This window comes from Mastomys coucha, chromosome X, assembly GCF_008632895.1.
Source record: "Mastomys coucha isolate ucsf_1 chromosome X, UCSF_Mcou_1, whole genome shotgun sequence".
Classification (NCBI taxonomy): Eukaryota; Metazoa; Chordata; class Mammalia; order Rodentia; family Muridae; genus Mastomys; species Mastomys coucha.
The window spans coordinates 68,907,076-68,921,841 of record NC_045030.1 but is presented as its reverse complement, the minus strand read 5'-3'; the positions used below and the strand labels follow the sequence as shown (position 1 = coordinate 68,921,841).

Below are 14,766 nucleotides of genomic sequence, written 5' to 3'. Positions count from 1 at the left end.
GTCTTCCTTCTTCTTGAGTTCCTTGTGGAATGTGGGTTGTTCTTCCTGTATTCCAAACTTCTGGGCTCGCAGCTCTCCACACAAACCCTAGAAGCTCCTTGGGTCCTTTCTCTAGCTTCTTCATTGGGGACCCTGTACTCAGTCCAATGGATGGCTGTGAGCCTCTACTTCTGTATTAGTCGGGCACTGTCAGAGCCTCTCAGGAGACAGCAATATCAGGCTCCTGTCAGCCAGTACTTGCTGGCATCCACAATAGTGTCTATCCTATGATATTTTCAGACCTTATATATTGTACTCTTTATTTAAAATATCCATCTCCCTTTTTCCACTGTCATTACTAACACAGTGTTTCTTTCAGCTTTATTTAAGCTTTTGGCTCCTTGATCCTGCCATATTCCTGTTACCATCAACCTCAGCATTTATGTAGGTGACTAAGCCAAAGCTCTATGGCCTCAGTTACTTAAGGTGTTTTACTATTTTCTTTATTTTATATAGATTTTATTAAACTTGCAAATAAATGTGTTCATGAATGTGTTTAGAACTGACTGTTTGGCATTGGATAACCAGTTGCTGTGTTCTTCCCTGGGAAAGACTACCTCTACTACTCCCTGCTTTGCTCAGTTGTCACACAAGGTTGGAGTGAGTTCGTGTGGGCTTTTCCCTGTCCAGTTTGGCATGTCTAGCTGTGTCTTTCTTTTTTCAGCTTACATTTGGGCAGTGCTATTGGTAAAACTTTTTGGGTGTGATTTCTGATGTTACTAGGAGAAGCAATCTCATAGCAAACTCCCTGATTCTTTGCTTTCTACAATCTTTGTGTCCCATTTTCACCAAGATGTGTTCTGTGCAATAGGAATTGTCCCTTTGGTAATAAATACCTCAATATACAACCAATAACATTATCTGTATACATTGAACTGTCTCCTAGCAATGACTAAAATCATGATACAGAATTGGAGTAGAATATGTAAATCATCTTTGGAAATGTCAAAGCAACTTCAAATTACATTATATACACTTAGCTGAAGCTAATGTGGAGTATGCAGCATTTAATTGATGCAGAGGTTTTTTTAAAAAAGATAAGATGTAATGTCACTGCACCCTCCAAATAAGCTTGACACAGAAAATTATGTCTTGTTTTCTCTACGTAAACTCAGATTTGTAGTCTAATGTCTTTCTGCTCAATCTGAGGTTGCCTTTACTGCTTTAGATCTTCCAGGGAATGCCTATACCAGAAACTCAAATACTTAAAAATTTATTTATAAAGCAAACAGAATCTTAAAGACAACACTCTGAAATTAGGAGATAAAGCAAAACAATCTTGACATTTTGTGGGCTTATTCATTTCCTTTGTGAGGCAGAAATTATTCATGTGGATAATCAAGTAAAGAAGTCTATGTAATTGGTATTCCTTTCAATAGAGCTTTGGATGTGGTTCCTGTCTTGAGGTAGAGTTGGAAAAGCCCAAACTGTGGTTCTTGTACTTGAATGTACTCAGGTACCACTCTTTTTTTTTTCTTTTTTCTTTTTTTAATTTTGTTTTTGTTTTTGTTTTTTTGAGACAGGGTTTCTCTGTGTAGCCCTGGCTGTCCTGGAACTTACTATGTACTCTGGGCTGGCCTTGAACTCAGAAATCTGCCTGCCTCTGCCTCCCAAGTGCTAGGATTAAAGGCATGAACGACCACAGCCCGGCTGGTACCACTCATTAAAAGTAAAAGTTCCAGGAATCATGTCTTTAAACGTTGATTTGAGGTATTCAGCAATATGTTTTATTTAATAAGCATTTTGGGTGATTGGTATAACACATACTTATAAGATTTTTTTTTTCAGAAAAATTGACCTGGGTGGTTTTTTTTCTAGAGCTAGGAAAGGCAGATATGATTCTACTAACAGATCCCAATAGGCTAAAAAAACAAACAGAAATGCTGGATAATATTCGATCAAAATTGTTAAAAATGTAGCTTAGTCCATGAGAAAGAAGGAAGAATACCAGGTCCCAAGCCAGAGGCACCATAAGTAACGTCCATATAAACAGTTTCAAATATCTATGTAAATAGTTCCATTTAATTGTTGTACTTAACTTTATTCTTACCACAAATTTTCAAAATGGAACCATTATGAATTTACATGCCAGTTACAGCTAGCATGGTAAAACAGATCTTCAGAGGCAAGATAAATCCAAACTAAAATATACAATACATTTTTAAAATTTTGAATGAATTTCTTTATGTACATGGATATGCCTGTGCATGTGTATTGTACATATGTGCAATGGTATACATATGGAAGGCAGAGGACAAACCACGGAAATGAGTTTTCTCCTTGTACCATGTGAGTTGTGGGTATCAAACTCAGGTTGTCAAGCTTGGCCTTTACTGACTGAGCTATCTTGTCAACTAATCTCATAAATTTCATAGTTACCATTGAACCCAAGAAGTATACTACCAATTCAGTTTTTCAACTATGACCAACTTCTTAGATAATCAGAACCCACAGATATCTATTGCTTAGAAGAAAAATGTGTATGTTATCTTATACTTAATTTGATTATTATATTATAATCAGATGGTGCATCATTTTCTGAGTCAGAGTTATAGCCAGAATTATCTATTTCAGAAATATAGAAAAAGTAATTTCTGTTGTTTAAACCATCTAGGCTGTGATACTTTGTTTTACAGTAGCCTTAACAACCTGTCAAATTGTCTATTATCTCACATAAAACTTCTAAGACTTAGACAACCTGTTCTGCTTTGAGCATGTTTCATATTTGGCTATTCTAGTTCTGTGTGCATTCTGTGCTGCCTACATAAGCTATAATTTTCAATTCTGCTTTATACCACCTTCTTTACTATATTTAAAGTTTTTCAGTAAGTCCTATTCCACTCAGAATTTATTGTTAACTTGACACAAATTAATGTCACACAGAAAGTGTAAACTACAATTAAGAGATTACCTTGATCTGACTGGCCTATGGGCATGCCTGTGATAATTGATGTAGGAAATATCAGTCCAATGTGGGTGGTACATGCTTAGGCTGGTAGGTTTGGACTATATGAGAAAGCTAGCTGGGCATGAGCCAAAGAGAAAGCAAGCAAGTAAACTTTTTTATCTGTTGTTTACATTACAATTCCTGCCCTGATGTCTCTCAGTGATAGATTGTGACTTGGAAATGGAAGCCAAATAAAACCAGTGCTTTGGTCAATGTTTTATTACAGCCAGAAAGAAGTAAAATAGAAGATCATGTTCTTACTATAATGTGTTTTGTTAGAAAGTTAACATATGATTGAAAATTCCGTGAATTTTATTCCTTTTTTTATGCTTTGTTACTGAACTTGCATGGTTTTAAAATTGTCTGTTCCTGACTTATTTTTTTTCCTTAGTGAATTTTTATCCTATATGTGAAGTGGGAAAATGTGAGCTTTCCCAGAAAATATATATAATTTATTGTAGTTGTATACAGTTGAATAACAAGGACAAACTTGGTATTTTATACAATGTACAGTTACTATCTCTCAATATCTATGGATCAGGAGTAGAGGTGTGGCTTATCTCTCACAACCCTGCACTAAGAATATTTGTCAGGGCTTTTCTAGAGACTTGGCTACAGGCTGATTTAATTTCAATCTCCTTCATTTGTGTGTAGAGTCCATTTTCTCACCATTATAGTATTGAAGACTGCAGATTTCGTCCTTTCCACCAGGGACAGGAAGGCATCTAACACCAGAGATCAACAGATGGTGAAAGGCAAACACAAGAATCTTACCAACAGAAACCAAGACTACTTAGCTTCATCAGAACCTAGTTCTTCCACCGCAACAAATTCTGGATATCCCAAAACACCAGAAAAGCAAGATTTGGATCTAAAATAATATCTCACGATGATGATAGAGGAATTTAAGAAGAGCAAGAATAAATCCCTTAAAAAAATATGGGAGAACACAGGTAAACAGGTTCAAGCCCTTAAAGAGGAAACATAAAAATCCCTTAAAGAATTACAGAAGAACAGAAATAAGCAAGTAGAAGCCTTTAAAGAAGAAACACAAAAATTCCTTAAAAAATTACAGGAAAGCTCAACCAAAGAGGGGAAGGAACTGAACAAAACCATCCAGGACCTAAAAATGGAAGTAGAAACAGTTAAGAAATTACACAGAGAAACAATTCTGGAGACAGAAGTCCTAGGAAAGAAGTCAGGAAAAATAGATGCAAGCATCACCAACAGAATACATGAGATAGAAGAGAGAATCTCAGGTACAGAAGATACCATAGAAAACATTGACAAAATAGTCAAAGAAAACACAAAATGAAAAAGTTCCTAACCAAAAACATCCAGGAAATCTAGCACACAATGAGAAGACCAAACCTAAGGATAATAGATATAGAAGAGAGTGAAGACCTCCAACTTAAAGGGCCAGTAAATATCTTCAACATAATTATAGAAGAGAACTTCTCTAACCTAAAGAACAAGATGCCCATGAATATACAAGAAGCCTATAGAACTCCAAATAGACTGGACCAGAAAAGAAATTCCTCCTTCCACATAATAGTCAAAACATCAAATGCATAAAACAAAGAAACAATATTAAAAGCAGTGAGGGAAAAAGGTCAAGTAACATATAAAGACAGTTCTATCAGAATTACACCAGACTTCTTGGCAGAGACTATGAAAGCCATAAGATCCTGGGTTGATGTCATACAGACATTAAGAGAACAGAAATGCCAGCCCAGGCTACTATACCCACTAAAATTCTCAATTACCATAGATGGAGAAAACAAAGTATTCCATGAGAAAACCACATTTACAAAATATATTTCCACAAATTCAGCCCTTCAAAGGGTAATAAATGGAAACCTTCAACACAAAGAAGGAAACTACACCCTAGAAAAAGCAAAAAAATAAATTTCCAACAAAACTAAAAGAAGATAGCCACATGAACATATTTCCAACTCGAACAACAAAAATTAACAGGAAGCAACAATAACCTTTCCTTAATATATATTAATACCAAGGACTAAACTCCCCAATAAAAAGACATAGACTATCAGACTGGGTACATATACAGAACCCAACATTTTGTTGCATACAGTAAACCTACCTCAGTAACAAAGACATACACTACCTCAGAATAAAAGGATGGAAAACAATTTTTCAAGCCAATGGTCTCAAGAAAAAAGCTGGAGTAGCCATTCTAATAACAAACAAAATTGACTTTCACCCTAAAGTGATCAAAAAAGATAAGGAGGGACACTTCACATTCATCAAAGGTATGATCTACCAAGAGGAACTCTCAATTCTAAACTTCTATGCTCCAAATGCAAGGGCATCTATATTCATACAAGAAACTTTACTAAAGTTCAAAGCACACATTACACTGCACACAATAATAGTGGGAGATTACAACACCCCACTCTGTGCAATGGACAGATCATGGAAACAGAAACTAAACACAGACACAGTGAGACTAACGGAAGTTATGAAACAGATTGATTCAACAAATATCTATAGAACTTTTTACCCTAAAACAAAAGGATATACCTTCTTTTCATTACTGCATGGCACCTTCTCCAATATTGACCATATAAGTGGTCACAGATCAGGCCTCAACAGATACAAGAAGATTGAAATAATTCCTTGCATTCTATCAGATCATCATGGAATAAGGCTAATTCACACACATGTGGAAGCTCAACAACACTTTACTCAATGATAACTTGGTCAAGGGAGAAAGAAAGAAAGAAATTAAAGACTTTCTAGAGTTTAATGAAAATGAAGCCACAACATAACCAAACTTATGGGACACAATGAAAGCATTCCTAAGAGGACAACGTATACCTTTAAATGCCTACAAAAAGAAACTGGAGAGAGCATACACCAGCAATTTGACAGCATATCTGAAAGCTCTAGAACAAAACAAAGCAAATTCACCCAAGAGGAGTAGAAGGCAGGAAATAATCAAATTCAGGGCTGAAATCAACCAAATGGAAACAAAAAGAATGATACAAAGAATCAACCAAACCAGGAGCTGGTTCTTTGAGATAATCAACAAAATAGATAAATCCTTAACCAGATTAACTAGAGGGCACAGAGACAGTATCCTAATTAACAAAATCAGAAACGAAAATGGAGATTTAACAACTGAAACTGAGGAAATTCAAAAAATCATGAGATCTTACTAAAACAGCCTGTCCTCAACAAAACTGGAAAACCTGGATGAAATGGACAATTTTCTAGACATATGCCAGGTACCAAAGTTAAATCAAGATCAGATAAATTATCTAATCAGTCCCATATATGCTAATGAAATAGAAAGAGACATTAATAGATTCCCAACCAAAGAAAAAGCCCAAGACCAGATGGGTTTAGTGCAGAGTTTTATGAAACCTTCAAAGAAAACCTAATACCAATACTCCTCAAACTATTCTGCAAAATAGAGACAGAAGGTACTCTAACTAATTCATTTTATGAAGCCACAATTACTCTCATACCTAAACCACACAAAGACCTAACGAAGAAAGAAAACTTCAGACCAATTTCCCTTATAAATATTGATGCAAAAATACTCAATAAAATTCTTGCAAACTGAATCCAAGAACACATCAGAATGATCATCCATCATGATCAAGAAGGCTTCATCCCAGGGATGCAGGAATGGTTTAATATTTGGAAATCTATCAATGTAATTCATTATAAACAAACTCAAAGAAAAAAAATATGATCATCTCATTAGATGCTGAGAAAGCATTTGACAAAATCCAACATCCCTTCATGATAAATGTCTTGGAGAGATCAGGAATTCAAGGCCCATACTTAAACATAGTAAAAGCAATATACAGAAAACCAGTAGCCAACATCAAACTGAATGGAGAGAAACTTGAAGTAATTCCACTAAAATCAGGGACTAGACAAGGCTACTCACTCTCTCCCTACCTATTCAATACTGTATTTGAAGTCCTAGCCAGAGCAATTAGACAACAAAAGGAGATCAAAGGGATATGAATTGGAAAGGAAGAAGTCAAATTATCACTATTTGCTGATGATATGATAGTTTACATAAGTGTACTCAAATATTCCACCAGAGTGCTCCTAAACCTGACTTCAGCAAAGTAGCTGGATATAAAATTAACTCAAGCAAATCAGTGGCATTCTTCTACACAAAGGATAAACAGGCTGAGAAAGAAATTAAGGAAATAACAGCATTCACAATAGTCACAAATAATATAATAACTTGGTGTGACTCTAACTAAGCAAGTAAAAGATCTGTTTGATAAAACTTCAAGTCTCTGAAGAAAGAAATCAACAAAGATCTCAGAAGATTGAAAGATCTCCCATGCTTGTGGATTGGGAGGATTATTATAGTATAAATAGCCATCTTACCAAAAGCAATCTACAGATTCAATGCGATCACCATCAAAATTCCGACTCAATTCTTCACAGAGTTAGAAAGAGCAATTTGCAAAATCATCTGGAATAACAAAAATCCTAGGATAGCTAAAACCATTCTCAACAATAAAGGAACCTCTGGTGGAATAACCATCCCCGGCCTTAAGCTGTACTACAGAGAAATTACGATAAAAACTGCATGGTATTTGTATAGTAACAGGTAGGTAGATCAATGGAACCAAATTGAAGGCCCAGAAATGAACCCACACACCTATGGTCTCTTTATCTTTGACAAAGGAGCTAAAACCATCCACTGAAAAAAAAAGACAACATTTTCAACAAATGGTGCTGGCTCAACTGGTGATTGGCATGTAGAAGAATGCAAATTGATCCATTCTTATCTTTTTATACAAAGCTCAAGTCCAAATGGATCAAGGACCTCCACATAAAACAAAATACACTGAAAGTAGTAGAAAAGAAAATGTGGAAGAGCCTGGAGCTTATCGGCACAGGGGAAAATTTCCTGAACAGAATAGCAATAGCTCATTCTCTAAGATCAAGAATTGAAAAATGGGACCTCCTAAAATTACAATGTTTCTGTAAGGCCAAGGACACTCTAAATAGGACAAAACTGCAACCAACAGATTTGGAAAAGATCTTTACCCATCCTATATCCCACAGAGTGCTAATATCCACTATATACAAAGAACTCAAGAAGTTAGACTCCAGAGAAACAAATAACCGTATTAAAAACTGAGGTACAAAGCTAAATAAAGAATCCTCAACTAATGAATATGGAATGGCTGAGAAGCACCTAAAGAAATGTTCAACATCCTTAGTCATCAGGGAAATGCAAATCAAAACAACCCTGAGATTCCACCTCACACCAGTCAGAATGGCTACGATAAAAATCTCAGGTGACAGCAGATGTTGGCAAGGTTGTGGAGAAAGAGGAACACTCCTTCATTGCTGGTGAGACTGCAAGCTGGTACAACCACTCTGGAAACCAGTTATGTGGTTCCTCTGGAAATTGGACATAGTACTTACTATCAGAGGACCCAGCTATACTACTCCTGGGCATATACCCAGAAGATGCTCCAACATGTAATAAGGACACATGCTCCCCTATAGTCCTTATTTATAATATCCACAAACTGGGAACAACCCAGATGTCCCTCAACAGAGATGCATACAGAAAATGTGGTACATCTACACAATGGAGTACTACTCAGCTATTAAAAACTATGAATTTATGAAATTCTTGGGGAAATGGATGGACCTAGAGATTATCATCTGAGTGAGGTAACCCAATCACAAAAAACACACATGGTATGCATTCTCTGATAAGTGGATATTAGCCCAGAAGATTGGAATACACAAAGTACACACCACAAACCATAGGAAACTCAAGAAGAAGGAAAACCAAAATGTGTATACTTTGCTCCTTCTTAAAAGGGGGAACAAAATACCCATGGCAGGAGTTGTAGAGACTGTATGGAACAGAGACTGAAGGAAGGACAATCCAGAGACTGCTCCACCTGGGAATCCTTTCCATATTCAATCATCAAATCTATACACTATTGTGGATGCCAGTAAGTGCTGGATGACAGGAGCCTGATGTAGCTGTTTCCTGAGAGGCTCTGACATTACCCAACTAATACAGAAGTAGAGGCTCACAGCCATCCATTGGACTGCATACAGGGTCTCCAATGAAGGAGCTAGAGAAAGGACCCAAGGAGCTCTAAGGTTTGCAGCCCCTTAGGAGGAACAACAATATGAACTAACTAGTACCCTCAGAGCTCCCAAGGTCTAAACCACCAACCAAAGAGTACACATGGTGGGACTCATGGCCCGAGTTGCAATATGTAGCAGAGAGTGGCCTAGTTGATCATCAATGGGAGGAGAGGCCCTTGGTCCTGTGAAGGTTCTATTCCCCAGTGTAGGGGAATGCCAGGGCCAGGAAGCAGGAGATGGTGGGTTGGTGAGCGGAGGGTGGGAGGGAACAAGTTTTTTTTTAATTTTAATTTTAATTTTTTCTTTTTTTTTTCATTTGGGAAACTGGAAAAGGATATATCATATGGCATTTAAATAAAGAAAACATCTAATTAAAAAAAAGTCTGCAGATTTCTTACTGGCCATTAGTTTGAAGCATACACTAGATTCTCAAGCCACCTTATAAAGATCCATATCATATAATCTTGCTTAAAGTATCTATTTACTTTATGAGCCAAAAGAGAGAGAAAGAGTCTGTTAAGAAAGAATTGATGGAAAATTTATATAATGTAACATAACCACTGATCATATACTTCCTAACCTCTGTTGTACATTCTAATTCATTTCTGTTGCTGAAAAGGTTTATTTCAGTATACAGCTTACAGTTCAGCATCAAGAGAAGCCAGGATGAGAGCTCCAAAGGAACTCAGACAGACACCTTGGAGGAAGTTTGCTTAATGCCTTCATTCCCCTGTCTTACTTGCCTTGCATTCATATACAGCCTAAGCTTACCTGCCTAGGGTTGGTATCACTGAGACTCGGGTAGACCCTCATACAGCAATCATTAATCAAGATTAGTTGAACCAGTTCCCCATAGATATACTTACATCCCTATCTGATATATGCAATTCCAAAATCCAGGTTCTCTCTTCCCAGGTGACTTCAGTATAGGTCAAGTTGACAATAAAAGTCAACCTGTATAGTATATAATATACTCATAGGATTGATATCTCATGGACTTTGCAAAAAAAAAAAATCATGTTAGAATGAATTTATAAATTTTCTACCCAGCTGGAGGAAATTGCCACTTCATGAATATTAGGAGATAGATGATATTACAGGGTACATTAAGGTGTGTTTAAACATATGCATTTTGCCAAGCATTATCTTTTTCCTAAGAGATCTTTACACTGCTCTTTATAGTGACAGTGCACCATTTATCCCTACACAATCAGTAATTGTAGGTCTGTTAGCCCAGCACCTTACACATGTTGTTGGGTATACCTACATTCCATTTTATTTCAGGACTATAAATAGTGTTGCAATATTTTGTCATGTATTCAAATATTTAACAATTCAACTCTACTTTCAGAAAGAACCCAATGAATTCTATGAAACATATTGATCTTCCTAATTTTTGAGGCTTATGTGACCCTCCTTGCTGGAGTTTGCACCTTTTAGTTTCATAGAGGAGATTAAACAGGATATGAGTGGCATGTACTTTTTTGGTGTTTCCTTTTTCTAACCTCTCATCATGAATTTTTCCTGCCCTCAATATTTTTCCTCTGCAACATGGATTAACCAGATCAACCCTCTCCCAAGACTCTGCCCAAGGTATTTGCAATGAAGGCACCTTCTTCTTGCTATTAAGGACAGGGATATTACAGAGTCTAGAATAATGGACATTAGTTTCCTTATAACATTATAAACAATGTGTTCTATTATAAGCATGACTATTCAGTAAAGTCTTCATGTTATTCACAAAATGATAAATTGTAGCTATTACAACTAAGATATTATAGCTACCCATTCAGTCCCTTATATTCATATAGTCTCAAATAGCATTCATATATTTCAAAAGTTTTTAATTTAATTGTATTAGTAAAAAGGTTTAATAGTAGCATCTTAGGCATTTCCAAATCGCTGAATCTCCTGAAAGATGTTTCGTGCTAGTCATACAGATCTTGACAATCGAGGCAAGATACTCATTAGTTTAATGTTTCTACCCCTATTGTGACACAAATGCATAATAGCATAGCCTAAGTAATGTGAAATTATTCAACAAAGTAGAGAAAAAAATTCAATAAGCATTGCTTACAATTTGTAATTCTTAAGCTCATCTTCAGATTTCTTTAGCTGAAAATTACATGAGAGATTGTGAAAAGCTCTCTGCATTTTCCATTAACATCCCTTACTATTTTGACTTTTCTTCAAGAAAAAGGGGCTAAAATTAATATAGGAATTCTTAGTCCTCATGAGTCTTCAGATGAAACAATACAGAAATGGAGATATCAAAAGAATAAGTATTGTCATTAGTGCATATCATAGTGTAACAGAGATTAGAGGACCAGAGGATATATACCTTAAAATAACATAAAGAAGTCGATGTCAGATTGTGATGTGTCCAGTTCTTCTCTCTTATTAGGCTTGAGTATACTGAAAATATGAAAAATAGCCAGATGGATATGTATGTATGTATGTATGTATGTATGTATGTATATATGTATTTATTTATTTATTTATTTTTAAAACCCAAGATTTTATTCCCATCCTGGTCCACCTTCCACCTGTTCTACATCCATATCTCCTGTACCAAGGATGTCCCCACCCCTACCCCCACTCCACCAGAACTCTAAATTCCCTGGGGCCTCCAGTCTCTTGAGGGTTACATGTACCATCTCTGACTAAACCCAGACCCAGCAGTCCTCTGCTGTATATGTGTTGGTGGCATCATATCAGCTGATATATGTTACCTGGTTGATGTTCCAGTATCTGAATGATCTCTGGGGACCAGGTTAATTGAGACTACTGGTCTTCCAACAGGGTCGGCCTCCTCCTCAGCTTCTTTCAGCCTTCCCTCGTTCAACCACAGGGGTCAGCTGCTTCTGTTCATTGGTTGGGTGCAAATATCTGCATCTGACTCTTTCAGCTGCTTGTTGGGTCTTTTGGAGGACAGTCATGATAGGTCCCTTTTTGTGAGCACTCCATAGACTCAGTAACAGTATCAGGTCTTGGGGCCTCCCCTTGAGATGGATCCTACTTTGAGGTAGTTGCTGGGCCTTCTTTTCCTCAGGCTCCTCTCCATTTTTATCCCTGCAGTTCTTTCAGACAGGAACAATTATGGGTCAGTTTTGACTGTGGGATGGCAAACCCATCCCTCACTTGAATCCGTGTCTTTCTACTGGAGGTGTGTTCTACAAGTTCCCTCTCCCCAATGTAGGGCATTTCATCTAAGGTCCCTCCTTTGAGTACTGAAGACCTCTCACCTCCCAAGTCTCTGGTGCATTCTGGAGGGTTCCCCAACCTCTTACCTCCTGATGTTGTCTGTTTCCATTCTTTCTGCTGGCCTTCAGGGATTTCAGTCTTTTTCCCCCACCCAATACCCAGCCATGTTCCCCTCTCCAACTCCCCATCCCCTTTCCCTTGCAGGTCCCTTCCTCCCCTCTTGTGGTTGCTTTCTTCTCCATCTCAAGTGGGTTTGAAGGATCCTCACTTGGTCCCTTCAGCTTGTTGAGCTTTTTGAGTTCTGTGGGCTTTATCTTGGATACACAACACCTATTCTTTGGTTAATGTCCACTTATTAGTGAGTACATACTATGCATGTCCTTTTGGGTCTGTGTTGCCTCACTTAGGATAGTATTTTCTAGTTCCAACCATTTGCCTGAAAAACTCAGGGTGTCCTCATTCTTAATAGCTGAATAGTATTTCATTGTGTAAATAAACCATATTTTCTGTATCCATTCTTCTGTTGTGGGAAATCTGGGTTGTTTTCAGCTTCTGGTTATCACAAACAAGGCCGCTATGAACATAGTGGAACACATGCCCCTGTGGCATGGTTGGGCATCTTATGGGTATATTCACAAGAGTGGTATTGCTGGGTCTTCAGGTAGATCTACTTCCAGTTTTCTGAGGAACCTCCAGATTGATTTCCAGAATAGTTGTATCAGCTTTCAATCCCACCAGCAATGAAGGAGTGTTCCTCTTTCTCCAGATCCTCTCCAACAAGTGTTGTCAGCTGAGTTTTTGATCTTAGCCATTCTGATTGGTGTGAGGGGAAATCTCAGGGTGGTTTTGATTTGCATTTCTTTGATCATTAAGGACTTTGAGCATTTCTTTAGGTGTTTCTGAGCCATTCGAGATTCCTCTATTGTGAATTCTCAGTTTAGTTCTGTACCCCATATTTTGATTGGTATATATATATATATATATATATATATATATATATTGGTTCTTGAGTTCTTTATAAATTTTGGATATTTGCTTCTTAAGTTCTTTATAATTTTTGGATATTAACACTCTATACATGTGGGGTTAGTGAAGATTTTTTTCCTAATCTGGAGGTTACTGATTTGTCTTGTTGGCTATGTCTTTTGCCTTACAGAAGCTTTCCAGTTTCATGGGGTCCCATTTATCAATTCTTGATCTTAGATGTGAGACATTAGAGTTCTGTTTAGAAAATTTCCCCCTGTGCAAATAAGTTCAAGGCTCTTTCCCACTTTTTCTTCTAGTAGATTCAGTGTATCAGGTTTTATGTTGAGGTCCTTGATCCACTTGGATTTGAGCTATGTGCAAGATGACAAATATGGGTCTATTTTCATTTTTCTACATATCAACAGCCAGTTAGACCAGCACCATGTATTGAAGATGCTTTCTTTTTTCCATTGTATATGTTCGACTTCTTTATCAAAGATCAAGTGCCTGTAGAGGTATGGTTTTATTGATCAACCCATCTGTCTCTGTACTAATACCATGCAGTTTTAATCACTATTGCTCTGTAGGAAAGTTTGAGGTCAGGGATAATGATTCACCTAGGCATTCTTTTATTGTTAAGTATTATTTTTACTATTCTGGGTTTTTTGCCTCTCCAGATGAATTTGAGAATTGCTCATTCCATGTCTTTGAAGAATTGTGTTGGGATCTTGATGGGGATTTCATTGAATCCTATCTTTGGTAGGATGGCCATTTTTACTATATTAATTCTGCCAAACCCTGAGTATGAGAAATCTCTCCGTTTCCTGAGATCTTCAATTTCTTTCTTGAGAGACTTGAAGTTGTTGTCTTACAGATCTTTCACTTGGTTGGAGTTGCCCCAGGATATTTCATATAATTTGTGGCTAGTATGAAGGGAGTTGTTACTCTAATTTCTTTCTCAGCCTGTTTGTCTTTTCTATAAAGGAAGGCTATTTATTAACTGATTTATTGGAGTTAATTTTATATCAGGCCACTTTGTTGAAGTTGTTTATCAGCTGGAGAAGTTCTCTGGTAGAGTTTTTGGGGTCACTTGTGTATATTATCATATCATCTGCAAATAGTGATATCTTTATTTCTTCTTTGCCAATTTGTATCCCCTCAATTTCTTTTTGTTGTCTTACTTTTCTAGCTAGCACTTCAAGTACTATATTGAATAGATATGGGGAAAGTAGTGATCCTTGTTTGTCCCTGATTTAAATGGGATTGCTTCAAGTATCTCTCCATTTCATTTGATCTTGGCTGGTGGTTTGCTGTATATTGCTTTTATTATGTTTAGGTATGGGCCTTGAATTCCTGATATCTCCAATACTTTAACATGAAGGGGCATTGTATGTTGTCAAATGAATTTTCCTGTACCTAAGTGTGGACTCCCTCCCAAAGCCCGGACAGTAACGCAGCGCTGTGGAAGCGGCTACATTCAGAAGCTC

At 37.0% G+C, this 14,766-nt stretch overlaps 1 long non-coding RNA gene across 1 annotated transcript in view; it reads right to left on the bottom strand.

The window, feature by feature from the left end:
* Window positions 1-11,945, bottom strand: part of LOC116093011 — a 30,530-nt gene extending 18,585 nt beyond the window's left edge. Inside the window, exons 1-2 of the long non-coding RNA XR_004119591.1 lie at window positions 11,842-11,945; window positions 11,451-11,524 (exon numbers count right to left, since the gene is read on the bottom strand). This is a non-coding gene — a long non-coding RNA (uncharacterized LOC116093011). The remainder of the gene's footprint in view (window positions 1-11,450; window positions 11,525-11,841) is intronic.
* Between the last annotated feature and the right edge of the window lie 2,821 nt (window positions 11,946-14,766).